Genomic DNA, 10,738 nt, shown 5'->3' with positions numbered 1-10,738 from the left:
TGGTGGTGGCAGCCGCCATGTGAGGCCCGCTCCCCCCAGGCCAGCTGCACCGCTTGCCTGTGGAGCCACCACCACCTCACTGCTGCACTCTGCGCTGCCTTCCTGTGGCTGGCTGCACAGCTCCGTGGGCAAGCTCTGCGGGCACAGCTCTGCGGCCACATGGCTTCACAGGCAAGTGATGCAGGGTGCGGCAGCAGCAGGTGGGGTGGTGGCAACTACTCCAGGGCCTTTCCGGTTTCATGCACCACTGGCTGGGCAGCCACTCTAGGGCTTCCCCCAACACCTCCCAACTCTCAGCTACAGTTCCTGGCCAGCTGCACATGGAATGCAGGATGCTTGATCGGCCCGACTGGGCTCGGCACCGCCATGTGCAGCTTCCCTCAAGGGCACGGAGGTTCCTAGCCCAGTTGGGTTGACCAAGTTACTCATGCTCCATGTTCAGCCGGCCGGGCACTCCAGCAGGGAGAGGGGCTGTGTTGGGGAAAGTGCCTGGCCGGCAGCACATGGAATGTGAGGAATTTAATCAGCCCAACCTGGCTTGGCTTCTCCATGCCGTTAAGGGAAGCCATGCATGGAGGGGCTGAACCCGGTTGGGCTGATCAAGCTACTTGTGTTCCTTGTGCTGCTGGCTGGGCACTCTGGGGTTTTCCCACCCTTTTTGCAATCAGCTGTTGCAGGCTGGAACTCTGCCAGCCTGCAGAGCTCTTTGCAAAAGCTGGAAACCCATGGTTTTTTCTGCTAAAAGGGAAAGTCCGTGTTTCTCTTATAAAGAGAGGAACTTCATGGTTTTCTGTTTTTCCATGGGAAATGGAAAATCCAGATCATAAGCCTGAGATGAAAGTTTACTGAACTAGTGGGATCCTTGTTAGGTACATCATCTACCCTGGCATTGGAGCTGAGACATCAGGGATCCTGGTTTTCTGTGATAAAAAATCACAAATTCTCTGATAAAAATCCCAAAATCTGTGGTTAAAATTAAATGCCCCCCACAGCCCTGCTGGTGTCCCTCACTCCCCCACCACAGTCCTCCAGCCTTGCTTGTGCCCCTTGCCCCTCACCCACAACCCCTGCCCCCCAGCCCTGCTGGAGGGGGCCCCCAGCTGCCAGGGCTATGAGGCCAGGGACCCAGCTTCTCAGCCCCCTGCCCCCAACAGAAGGCAGGGACTGCTACAACAGGAGCACGAGCAGCCTCCCCCCTGCTGCCTGCCTGCTACAGGGTCAGGCGGGGCCAGCTCCCAGTGGCAGTGTGCAATCCTGGGGGGCGGGGGAGGAGGACCCATGTCCCCCAGATCTGGGGGGGGGGGCATGCTGCTGCCTCCTGCTCTCCACCCTGATGCCCTCCCCCAGGTGCTCCGGAGTGCAGCGTGTGTAACCTAGTGTGGCAGCGCACAGGGGGGATGTGCACAAAAGCTGCCTGCCACTGCGAGCTCCATGCTGCCCTGGCCATTCTTCCTCTGCAGGTGGGGGCAGCAACAAGGGGCACAACTCTGCACTGCCCCTGTGCACACAGAAGTTATGGCCAGGGCAGCGTGGAGCTTGCAACAGCAGCCAGCTTTTGTGCGTCGCCCCACTGTGACCTGCTGTGCCAGTCACACACGCTGTGCTCCGGAGGGCCTGGGGGAGGGCAGCAGGGCAGGGAGCACAGGGTTTATGAGCTAGGGTTTGCAGCTGGCCAGGCATTCTGGCCGGGAGAGGGGAGGTTTGTAGCTGGCCAGGCACTCTGGCCGGGAGAGGGGAGGTTTGTAGCTGGCCAGGAGTGGCGGGGGTTTGCAGCCAGCTGAGCACACTGGCCGGGAGGCTGCCTCCTTCTACCTGTAGGAGGCCTTCCTCATTTTGATTTTAAACCTTGCTGGGCACATATCCTTGGGGATCACTCCCTTGAGATACCTCCAACCTTCCTGGACCCCCATATGTTGTATGTTCTTGAGTTGCATCCCCTCACTAACTAGCCTTCTATGCTTGCTGAAGTTGGCCCTTCTGAAGTCCAACAGCTTAGCCCCACTAGTTACTTTACCCACCCTTCGCTGGATAGTGAACTTGACCAAGTGATGGTCACTATCTCCCAGGCTACCATGAACTCGCATGTTCCCCACGAGATCGTCCCCTGTTGCTAAGACGAGGTCAAGCAAGGCGCTACCCCTGGTGGGACTAGACACCACCTGGGTTAGGTGGAGATCCTGCACACAGTGTAAGGACCTCCATGAGCAGCTTGTTTTGGCATTGGGTGCCTTTGGTGGGTACTCCCTTTGAGTGGGCTGGGGTAGATATATTCAGGCCCTTGGAACTGACCACAAGCAGGTTGCATTTCATCCTTATGCTCAAGGACTATGTTAGCCAGTACCATGAAGTGGTAGTCATCCATAACACGATGGCCCAAACAGTAGCCATAAATTATTAAAAAGTGTCTCACGTGTGGGCCTCCCTCAGAAAATATTAACAGGCTAGGACACAATCTTTATGTCCTGACTACTAAAAGAAGTCTGGGCTTTTTTGAAAGTCCATCCAGTTGGGACCTCCATCTACCACCCTCAGACAGCTGATCTGGTGAAGAGATTCTGTTGGACTCTGAAGGGGATGCTGAGGAAGTTTGTGGCAGGTGAACCCCAGAAGTGGTATCTGCTCCTACCATATCTGCTGTTTGCAATCCAGAAGGTTCCCCAGTTCTTTGTGGGGTTCTCTCTGTTTGAACTTTTGTATGAGAGGAAACCCTGAATGTATTAGACCTCAATCTTGAGACCTAGCAGGCACAGGGCAAGAAATCACAAAATGTCATCCAGTATGTTTTCAGATTGTGGGAATGACTGGACCTAGTGGAAGCATGTATCTGGGAGAAACTCAGGGGTGCATAGCACACCCAAGTACATCTTTATAATAAGAATGCATGACTCTGGTATTGGGTTCTGCTTTTGTTCCTTGCATCAGGGAGCAAATTGCTGGCTAAATGACAGGGACCCTATGAGATCATAAAACGAGTTGGGTATATAGATTATGAAGTGCACCTGGTGAGGAAATGATATGGGTCCCAAATATATAAGGTAAATCTGAAATCCTGCTGAGCTCAAACAGCACTGAATGCCTCAACTGCTTTGCCAGCAGATACTGGAAACATGGGAAAAAACAGTGGAAACAATGTGGAAAATGCTCCCAACCAGTGAGGTTGCTCTTGGGGAAAACTTGTCCACAGCTCAACAGGAGAAGATAATGGCCCTAGTGAAGTAATTTCCAGATGTGTTTACAACTTGACCGGGAAAGACCACCGTGGTTAATTATAGGGATCTATGTATTATGCAGTGGGGAAACAGTGGGCCAAGCCCATTAAGGAAACTATGACCCCGCTCCCCTCCACCCTTAGTGGAGACACCTGAATGTATAACAGCTAAGTACTGGAGGCAACTAATGAAATAACAGGGGTGGGAGTGGGGGTCATAGGTTCATAATGAGTGCTCCAAGGGGGAACACCAAGCAGAGCACACTGGCCCTCAAATGAGTCCAAGGAGCCAGTTGATGCCATCCAGTGAAATCCTGCCTAGAGATATGTATGGATGGAGATGATATGTATGGAGGAAGATGGCTCCACAGTCACTGAAGGGATATTGATCCTTCTTGCTTCTAAGTCCCAAGTATTTACAATGCCTTGGGAGCTATACCAGTTGAGAACCCTCCCCTTCGGTCTCCATGGTCTACCTGCCACAATGAAGAAGGTACTCTGGTTGCACTGAGTGTGACATGGCCTTTCTTGACTACGTGACAGCATTCACAAGTGCCTGGAAGGAACATCTCCAGTGGGCCAGGGCAGTGCTACAGTCACTTTAGGTCACAAGCCTAACAGTGAATCCATTAAATTGCTGGCTTGGCTGTTAGGAAGCCACATATTTAGGTCATGCACTAGGCAATTGGGAGATCAGACCCCTTGTGAACAAAAAGCCTTGGTAGGGTCTTGGTAGAGCACCTATACCCAAGACATAAAGGCCTCCTTCCTGGGCATGAGTGACTGATGCCGCCTTAGTCAAGGGGGTGCACATGCACACCCCACCCCGCGCACCCGGTCCCCTCATGGCAGATCTCGCTACCCGGGAGGAGTTTCCCCATGGCCGATTGCTGCAGCTGCTTCTGGAAGTGGCTGCAGCCGCTTCTGGGAGAGGCTGCAGCGATTGGCCGGCGCTTGCAGGAGGGGCACTGGCACTCCCGCCTGCCCCCTCGCCCATCGCCTAAGAGGCCAGTGCGGCTGATCGGGGGTGCACCAGCACTCTCAGGGGGTACATGTGCACCCCCTATACGTCGCCACTGTTTCTGGGATTGACAAATTATCAGCACTTTATCCCACAGTTCTCATAAATTAATACCCCACTAACATAAGTTTCACAAAATGGTGCCCAGAGCAGTGCAGTGGTTTCCAGCATGTGCTGAGGTATTCAGAAAGAGAAAATGGGTAATGTGTAGGTGTGCACTGATAGAGATTTTCGGGGCCAATAACCATGGGCAACTGGTGTCAGTCAGGGGGGGCACCATATTGCTGATAGGGGGGAGGGGGGTGTCCCCCTAGCGGCTGATCACCAAACCAGCGGCAAAAGCAGAAGCGCACTTCTGGTTTTGCTGCTGGGGCTTCCAGGGGGTGCACGTACACCCCCTACTTTTCGCCAATGCTGGTACCAATAGCTGATTTTTAAGGAGGCATATTGGCCAATACTGATCTGATTTCCGATACAGCTGTGTGCAGCTGGTAAGTATATTGTGGTGGAAGGGGAGGGTGGAGGGAAGGGGCATTGGGTTTGGCAGATCAACACCCCCTGTGGTGAGGGAGGAAGCAGGGCAGGGATTGGGGCAGACACTGCCCAGCCAGGTGGGGCGGGATGTGGGACGGGTCCATGGCTCATGTGTGGGGTGTGGCTCCGGCTGCTGCACGCACCTTTGGAGAGCATGGGGGTGGGAGTGCCCCCCAGATCTGCGAAGGGCGGGGTGGGCGGGCTGCAGCTGCCACCTGGAGCCGGAGCTGTGCAGAGTTCTTCTTGGCAGGGGCTGGGCTTGTGGGGAGCAGCAGCAGTGGCTCTGGGAGGGGGCTCTGGGGGGGCTGCAGGCTCCCCAAATCCGCCTCCCAACATCCGCCCCCCCTCCCACTCTACTCCCAGCACCACTGCCGCTAGCTGTCCAGCACAGCCCCAGTTCTTCCTGGTGCATGGGTGGAGCCAGGGCTTGAGCTGGAGCTGCACCAGGCAGGTGGAAAAGGTGCTGGAAAGTGGGGTGAGGGGAGCCCAGCACAGCCCTGGCTCTAGTTGGCAGCTGCAGCCCACCCGCCCCACCCCACGCAAATCTGGGGGGCACATGCCCCCCACCCTGTGCTGGGTGCTGCAGCCCACCCACCCCACCCCACGCAAATCTGGGGGGCACCCCCCACCCCACCCCTCGCCCACTAGACGAGCCATAGCTCTGTCCCATGCCCACTCCAGCTGGGCAGTGCCTGCCCAAGCCCCTGCCCCACTTCCTCCCTCACCGTGGGGGATGTTGATTTGCCTTCCCCCTCTCAGTCCACCACAACAGATTTACCAGCTACACACAGCTCTCCAAGCTGCCAGGCTGTGCTCCTCACTGCCTGCATGCTGTGTTGCAGCTGCACACATGCACGGGCATTTATCTGCCAAATTATCAGCCACATTGGGCTGATTTCTGATACAGCCAATTTTCTTTATATCAGTGCCGACTCGATATCAGACCAATGTATTGGTGCACCTGTAATGTGTACTACCCCAGGCCTGCGCAGTTCAGACTTTAGTCACAGATTTATTTTACAAATGAATACATCAGAGAGAAGCCTTAGGGCTATTCTCTCTTCAGGGCTTTGAGGATGGAAAGCATCCCATTCTGTATATGAGTCTAAAGCTCCTTCCTCAAGAGCAGAAATATGCTTTAGTCAAGAAGAAGCACCTTGCCCTGAAGTGGATGATTAACCCCCTTCAGCATTACCTCCTTTGGGCCTCCTTTACTCTGCTTACAGATCAAGCTGTCCTAATGTGGTTACATGTGATGAGAGAAGCTAAACCTAGACTAACATGTTGGTACCCGGCACTACAACCCTGCTCCTTTCACATCTGCCGCTGGCTAGGAGCTGCGTATGCCAAAGTGGACTTCTTGTGGGAAGGAGGGTGGCTCGATACAGAAGAGTGGGTCAAAGATTCCACTCTGGGTGTGAGATGTGTAACAGAATAGAAAGCTCTTTTGAGAGACCCCGGTTTCAGGGCATGTGGATAGGCAGGGAGTGTCCTGCTTGGAACTTTAAAAAGCTCCCAGAAGAGTAAGCGGAGGATGGGGAAACAAGCTGGGGACAGAACAAGCTTGATACCAAGGAGGAGTCAAGTTGCTGTGCCAAAGCCAGAACCAAAAGAGTTCCCCTCCCAGTGTCCAGGAACAAGACAACAGGGTTTTCCTTTCTTTTTTTTTGTTCGGATGAAAGTATGTTTTATTTGGAAGCACTGGCTGAGGAGCTTCTCAAGGAACAAAGCCCACATGCAGAAACTAGTAGGTTAAGCAACCCACTTATAAGCTGGTAATGGAGATCCTCCCTTTAGGGCACTGCTTCTCAACCTTTTTAAACTTATGGCACCTCTCATTAGATTCAAGGCACCCCTTGTTGAACTCAAGGCACTCTTTGAAAAGTACCAGCTCTTTTTTTTTACTCATTTTTTTGGACAACAAAAAATAACAATGCAGTCTTCCTGTTGCAAAACTTAGAAAGAACATAACAGGGCAGAATGGTTTTAACACAATGGTTTACTGTTTGAAATCTCTGGGTTTGTATTGTGAATCTTATTTGCACACTTAGCAGAACTAATATTGTATGGCACCTGACAACATCTATGAAATGGTCTCAAGGCACCCCAGGGTGCTGTAGCACCCTGGTTGAGATTTACTGCCTTAGGGCATGAGTATGCACATGAGTGAGGAGCAAGGAGCTAATCAGCAGCAACAAGGACAGTACCCAATTAATATGACACCATTGTCCTAATGTCTGTAGTAGAGACCATCACCTCCTCCTTACAGATCAAGGAATAAAATTTCAGGTTTCCTAGTGGCATCTTTAGTGGCAGGACTGACAAATGCTGTGACATGAGGGTGACTGAAAACTTTGGGGATTTATGCACCATCCCTCTACAGCAGGGGTGGACAAAGTCTGACCTGTGGGTCGGATCTGTCCGGCAGTGGACTCCACTTCCCAGCTGCCCCTGCCCACATGGCTGGGGCCAGTCTCCATGGAGACTGCAGCTGCTGCACTGTGATAGCACAAGGCTGTGGTTTCCATGGAGACAGCCCCAGCTACACTGGCAAGGCACCCAGCAGGGCAGGGTAGGGGGCTGTTCTGGAGCCACTGGGATCTTGTGGCAGGGGCAGCTTTGTTCGGGGCCAGGGCAGGGCCGCGATCCTGCCTGCACACTCTGGGCAGGGGCATGCAGGCAGTGGATCACAGCTCTGCCCCAGCTCAGGACCACAGCTCAGGACCAAGCTGTCACCGCTGCAAGGAGCTGGGGCAGAACCTCAATATGCTGCCTACACAGCTCTGCCTGGAGCATGCAGACGGTAGATCACGGTTCTACCTGGCTTCTGCCGCCACCGCAAGATCCTAGTGGGTCTGGAGCAGCCCCCTGCCCTGCCCTGCCCTGCCCTGCCAGTATGGCTGGGGCCAGTCTCCATGGCAACCCTAGCCTTGCACTATCACAGTGCCTAAAGAGTAAAGCACTGGCATTCTAAACCAGGGATTGTGGGTTTAAATTTCTTCTGGAGTAAATATATATTCTTAGGTGTACCTGAGACTGGGCACATCTACACAAGACACTAAATGTACAGTAGACTAATTCTACTGTGCGTTAGTGCCTCATGGCAAATGCTATACTGTTGTACAGAATTAATCTACTGTGCATTGACATCACTAAAAAGGCATGCACTGGCTCTACTGTGCAGTAGTGCTGGTTACTATGCATTGAGCTAGTGCCTGTTATTGCAGGTACTGAACTTCATGTGTACTAACTATGACTCATTAATGCAGGTGTAAACATGCCCACTGGGCGTATCTACATATGCATTTACACCAGCCCAAATTTACTCTGGTGGAAGATACTCTGGAGTAAGGGTTTCTGAACAGGAGTCTGCACATGAAGGGATTAGGGAGTAGATTTGCACCCAGTTTCCTGCAGCCCTGCAATGGGCCCCTGCTGCCAGGGGGAAGCTCCAGGCTCCTCCTGGACTAGCACCCAGGGGGCATAAGGGTCTCCCAGCCTGAGCCCCGTTACCACAGACCTTTGGCTGGGAGAAAAGGGTCTCCCAGCCACTGCTCCCCAATAGCAATCTGGGAGTAGGGGGTTTAGAGCTCTTTGCTGCTGGGGCAGGGGGCAGAGTCTGCACCTGGGCTCCTGTGGCAGAGCCCACCCTGGCAGCAGGCAGCTCTTTTGCCCCTTGGCGGATGGCTGACCGGGAGCAGGGGGTTAGCAAGGAGGGGGCACAAATTAGCAGAGTGTTGGGCTGGGGTATAGGTTGAGGGGGTGAGAATACAGACACTTAAATTCCAGGAGGATCGACAGATGAAATCTGAGAGGCATAATCTGAGGGACAATCCAAGAACAGAAACCAGGGATCAGAGAGCTGATGCCTAGTTTCAGGGGAGATCTGAGGTCAGAGTCAGAAACAGCCAGGACTGAATCTGGAGCCCAAAGGACCAGAAGGAGCAATGAACATGAAGCTTGTCAAAACAGATTGAAACTGTGTCAAGGCATGCCTGCAGCCTGAGGCTGCAGGTGTACTTAAAAGGGGTAAGCAGCACTTTCAGCAGCCAATCCAGTTGCTTACCTCTGCAGAAAACTGGAGCAGTCTCATTAGCCAGGGATCAGGGGCAGGTGTGATGGTTCAAGTGTTCAGCCCAGCTAGTCATGATTGAACAGAGGCCCTGACATGAAGGTGTTGTGCTGTTTGCCTGGAGCCTGTATTTAAGATGTCACAGAGCGATTGCCAGAGCTCATCCATCCCTCAGACCACTGCTCTTTCCTTCTTGTCCATGCTGGCACCAGTGATATTGCCATGAGACTATATGACGCTTATTGTGGGAGGATTAAACAGTTTGGAGCATGGGTTGTGTTCTCATTAATAAGTTGCACATAAAGGCCAAGACAGGGACCATCACATCATGGAGGTAAATGCCTGGCTAAGAAGGTGGTGTCAGTGTGAAGGCTTTGGATTCTTTGATAATGGGCAGATGTTCTGGCGAGGAAGATTGCTATTGAGAGACAGGATCCATTTGACTAGGACTGGAAAAAGCAGTTTGGGGAATCATCTGGCTGTCCTACTTAGGGGAGATTTGGTGGGGTGTTGCATAAAAGACTTCCAGCCAGAGCAAGCAATCTAGAGGGAAGAGGACTGGAAGAAGCAGTTCAACTGAGAAGAAAGGCCAGAGTCCTGGAACCATATAATGCAAGAGGGAAACAAAAAAGGGATGAAAGAGGGGAATACTTCAGAGGTGTGTATAAAAATATGACTATAGGGAACAAACAAGATGAGCTCGTAATCATAACCTGTGAAGAAAATTATCACCTGATTAGGATTACAGCGATTTGGTGGGGCAACTCTTATAATTGGAATGTAAACTTTGAGGTATACACCCTGTTTCGGAAAGACAGGATAGGGAGAAATGGTGGTGGCAAATATGACAAATATACAGTTTTTCCCTGGTTCAGGAGGAAGGAAGTAGCAGATCTGAGTGTATTTGGGTAAAGATAAGAGTGAAATGGTGCAGAAGTGATATAGTGGCTGGGATTTGTTATAGATTGTCAAGTCAGGAAGAAGAGGTATATATATGAGGCACTGTTTAAGGAGATGATAATATTATCCAAAATTTTTGAGATTGTACTGGTGAGGGACTTTAATTTTCTGAATACATGCTGGATGTTGAGCAAGTTCCTAATCTGTGTGGAGGACAACTATCTGTTCCAAAAAATTTAGGATACAACTAGAGGATCATTTGTGTTGTAATTTGTCCTGACTAAACGGGGAAGAATTGGTTGAGGATGTCAAGGTGATGGGAGACTTGGGAGGAAGTGTTCATAGGATGATGGAATTCATGATCTGAAACAGGGAAAGCATGAGGTCAGCAGAACTAAGACCCTGGATTTCAGAAGTGTGGGTTTCAATCAACTGAATGAAATAGTGGGCAAGATGCCATGGGAGGATGGAAGGATAATGGGGCCCAGGAGAGCTGGCAGCTTTTAAAGGGCATGGTATTGGAAGCCCAACAAGAAGCTACTATGACTTGATGGAAGCACAAGAACAATGCCAAGTGGATACACTATATCCAAGAGACAAATGTGGCTGCACAAGGAGCTTTTCGGATGCCCCAAAAGCAAAAGGAGAGCATACCAGAAATGGAAAGATAGGTAGGTCCCGAAGGAAGCATAGCATGAAATAACAAGATCTTGCAGGAACAGAGTCTAAGAAGTGAAAGTAAAAAAAAAAGCTACATCTGTCAAGCAAAGTGAAGGACAAGAAAAGGTTCTATAACTATGTTTAGAAGAAAAGAATGATCAAGGAAACTGTGGGTCATGCTAAATAGCAAGGATGAGCTCTTCACAGAAGACACAAAGAAGCAGGGCTAATTCAACAGATATCAATAACGATAACTTGGATAAGGACAGGGACAAACTGAGGGTTGAGATAATGAAAGAGACACAGAGTTTTTGATTTGTTTGAACAAATTTAAGTCAGCAGG

General features: G+C 51.4%; 1 protein-coding gene and 1 pseudogene across 3 annotated transcripts in view; one reads left to right on the top strand and one right to left on the bottom strand.

Annotated features, from left to right (window-relative positions):
- The window catches only part of PCDH1 (protocadherin 1), a 242,007-nt gene that overhangs the window by 53,107 nt on the left and 178,162 nt on the right, over positions 1 to 10,738 (top strand). The window lies entirely within an intron of this gene.
- The window catches only part of LOC112548005, a 10,812-nt pseudogene continuing 10,148 nt past the window's right edge, over positions 10,075 to 10,738 (bottom strand).

This window comes from Alligator sinensis, unplaced genomic scaffold (assembly GCF_000455745.1).
Source record: "Alligator sinensis unplaced genomic scaffold, ASM45574v1 scaffold452_1, whole genome shotgun sequence".
NCBI lineage: Eukaryota > Metazoa > Chordata > Crocodylia > Alligatoridae > Alligator > Alligator sinensis.
This window is presented reverse-complemented; position numbering and strand designations above follow the sequence as displayed.